Source organism: Cupressus sempervirens, chromosome 3 (genome assembly GCF_028749045.1).
Source record: "Cupressus sempervirens isolate cs-2001-9-10 chromosome 3, ASM2874904v1, whole genome shotgun sequence".
NCBI lineage: Eukaryota > Viridiplantae > Streptophyta > Pinopsida > Cupressales > Cupressaceae > Cupressus > Cupressus sempervirens.
Window position 1 is genome coordinate 959,344,558 of NC_143120.1, and position 4,103 is coordinate 959,348,660.

Here is a 4,103-nt window from a genome sequence, read left to right on the forward strand (position 1 = left end):
TCATGGAGAGGTATCTACTGATAAATAAAGGGTATTTTAGAAGAGAAACCTATCAAGTTTTTTCATGGCCTGAAAAGAGAAGGTTGCAATCTTGTGATTGTGTCTTGATGAGTAGGCATTGATCCAAGACTTCAAGTACTAAAATTAACTCATTCATCAAGTTAAATCAACAAAAGAACAAGGAACAACAATAAAAACCTTTGGATGAGCACGTTCAAACCCATTGATGTATATGCCTCTAGTTTTTCTTTCATCGCCTTCCAACTAGTTTTTGTTGATAAGTAGGAGATATTTTCCACAATGTGATATTTCTATCAAGATTTAACTTGTTGATGTGCATGTCACTAGTTTGGCTTCATCGCCTTCCAACTAGTTTTTGTTGATAAGTAGGAGATGTTTCCACAGCGCAATATTGCTATCACAATTTAATTATATAGTTTTTGAGTCAAACTCATTAACCCATATATCATGAATAGTGATTCCCACATATATCACTAATCAAATGTATGCCACATCAACCATCTACTTGAGAATATTGAATTAACAAAGTTAGATTGCTTTGAGAATATCACATTAACAGAGTTAGATTTCTTTGGGTTAGATTGTTTAAGTACGCAATAGAGGAGTTTTGTTACATGTTGGAGTCACAAATCCCATAATGCTATGTGGAAAATAAGAAAAGTCACAAACTATTTTTTAAATAGGTTGTAAGATATCTACACATTGGATTTGTTAATTAATTGTGGAAAATTTAGAAACAGTTACAGCTAACGCAAGTTGAGGTGAATGTGACAACTTTGTCCAGCATACTTCCTTCTCACGTTAGAATGGAGGAATTGGAACAGATTCAAAAAAAAAAATATTTTTAGCAGTTTTCATAAGATTCAAACAATTGATTTAGACAGATTCAGTTGTAGTGAAAATCTAACAAAATGCCTGATTTTTTTATCATAGAACTCTAGTTTAATAAAACAAAGTGACTGCAGAATTTTTGTAAGCCAGAGATCTATTGAAAAGAGTTAAGAGACAATATAGCAACTGCAACTAGCAATTAATCCTATGCAATCTATTTACAAAACTTCATAGAATGCACCAAAATAGAGCTGTTGAAGCATGGGTTGAATATCTATGGAGTAAAATATTGCTAATACTTCAGATATAGGGTAAACCCACAAAATGTTCGACAAAATGGCTCGTAAAGAATTGAAACACAAGAATGGAATGCATAGATTATTCTGCTTGCACTGAAGTGATGCGTAGATAAACTCTGGAAAATTCCAATTAAACCCCCAGTACAACCTTTATCTATGATTCAATAGAAATTTTTGAGCACAATTTAAACATATAGCAGTGTATAACAGAGGATTTTGATCTTATGTTAATGTCAACAGTGTCTTAAAATCATATACAGAATGTGAAAGCATGGGAAAAATGTTAAATGTCAGATGAAATGTTTTAGAGGCCTGCAGTCACATTTAATATGCTTAGAACAAAATGGATACTTGACAAAATACATGCATATTTAGGAGAGGCAAAGCAAGCACATGAAGTATTTGACAAAATGTCTCACAGAATTCATAATACAGGGTAAGTAGATTCAAGCATATTTCTAGATTCAATTATATAGATTACAATTGGCTAGATAAAGTTCAAATGATATTGTGAAATTTACTCATTGCATGGTTGTAATATTGGGTTTGCTACTTAGTCTACTGTTGTTGTTGTACCTACCAAAGTTTAAATATTTATTGGATTATAGTGATCTATAATGTTACACACATTCCAAAACAGATTCATCAAATTAAACTTAATAGATAGTTAGATCACCACCATAAAAATCCTAGTGGCAAATGATAGAGCAGGAGCATTGAAATAAAGAATGGACTTGTGTGAAAGGCTATAATAGCACAAGAATAATTATTCTCCAACACATGCAAAAACTAAAATTAAAATCCAACCATGCAGGTTGTTTAACTAAAATTGAAATCTATGAAAAAACATACATTGTTTAACACAAGCCAGAAGGATACAATGGATGTGGTATTATTTCTGTAATATACTTCAAGGGAATGTTTTTTGGATAAATCTTAAGTTGCCATTTAACTTGTTTGAAATGTAGAAATCCATGAATTGTGGAAGCCAATGTTTGTTGGTCAATAGATTTATCATTGTAAAATTATTTTCAAAATGGATCTTGTTTGTCTCTTGAATAACCATCCACCATTAGATTGCAATCTTCTTTTACATTTGAGATGGGCAGCTCCCTGGTATGACTGGATTATTTGGTATTTTATGTGTACTTTTAACTTGAAAGTACATATATATAGATACATAAAATTAAACAAGATATATAAATAGAAACCTCAATGATAGATATGTGTTTCTAATATATTCACAACAAGATACCATGAAATGAATACATTTTGGCAAGCATAGTATATGGTTTAGGAAGAATATGAAATTGTACCCTTGCATTAGAGATTGCTGACTTAATATAGGAAAAGTAAATGACGTAATAGATGATGAACACATCCAAGACATACAATTACATAATTTCTTCATATTTTCTTGAAAATATACATGTTTAAGAACACTTAGTATATAATGCAAATCCAAAAGTCCCTTTTCAAAAATCTCCTTTCCCCCTCATAAGAGTTTCCCCACAATTCTTAACATATTTATAGTTAAGATTTAATTTAAATTTTTTTTTAAATTAATTTCAAATTATTAAAAATTATTATTCCAACTTCAAAAGAGCATAACTTTGACTCACAACCCCAATTCCATAAATTTGAAGTGTGGGATGAAGCTAGGAATGAGTTGGGGAATCTGCAATCATGAGACTATAAAAACTTGGATAAATTCCTCACTATTTTCTTTTTACCCATATGATGAAATTTTTTAAATTTTGGAAGGATAAATACTATGACAACACCACTTAAAGGTTCTAGGGTGTTAGAGATGCTATTTTCATTCACAAGATTTACTAATAAACAAGAAAAGAAAGTTCTTGGGTAGGAAAACATGAGATGCTTATAGAAAATGTTATCAAAATTGAGTGAGAAAAATCTAGCTAAATCATCTCAAAAATAATTCACATAAATGTTAAAATGAAATTTTAATTTTTAAATATATAAAAGTTTCAATCATAAATATGAAATGTAGAAATTACAGAATGTGATATGAAATGTAGAAATTACAGAATGTGATATGAAATGTTGATGCTACAATATCATAAAATGAAATTCTAAACTAAATGATAAAGAAATATTCCAGTTGAGTTATGAAAGTGTAATATTGACATATGGAGAGCTATCAAACATAAACATAATTTCATAGGTTAAAGTTGCAAATGTATGGGGAAACATGTATACAAGTTTTGAATATAGAACAAAGGTAATGCGGGTAAAATATTCAATTCGATGTTCTGAGATTGGCTACTTATAACTAAGCCTACCTTTAAACATCACACACTAAGAAAAAAATTAAGCTTGGAAAAAGTTTGTCAACTTTGACTATTTAACATTTTAAGCATACGAATCAAACCTTGGTATGTGATGTTTATATGGTACTTACAACTAATGCCTTGCAAACATTTTGAAAAATGTCTCTGACTCTTTTCCTAAGAATGGGGTTATGAATTACTTGATCTTAAATATCTTAAAATATTTGCATCTACCAATCTTACATGTTAGTTGTTTGGCATTATGCTATAATGACCACATGTCTCAATTTTGAATTACAATGTAATATTTTTGATGAAAAGTTCAATTATGTGAACTATAATTTATAATTAGCCGATAGGCTATTATAAGTGAGCATTTCAAAAGAAACTTGTCCATTCATGAAAAACCACTTACCGCCACTTACCATAAGTTGTATACCATGAAAACTGCACACCAGCAATATTAACTAGTTTACTCAAATCTTTGATATTTGAGATCTCCACCTACCATATTAATTGGTTCACTCAGATAGTTTTGATCTCCATTGACCATATTAATTGATTTAGTCCAATATTTGAGATATCTCCAAATTTGAAACAATCTTATAAGATCCCTGAAATCTACCTCATTCGCCATTAATAATATTTAATATGTTTC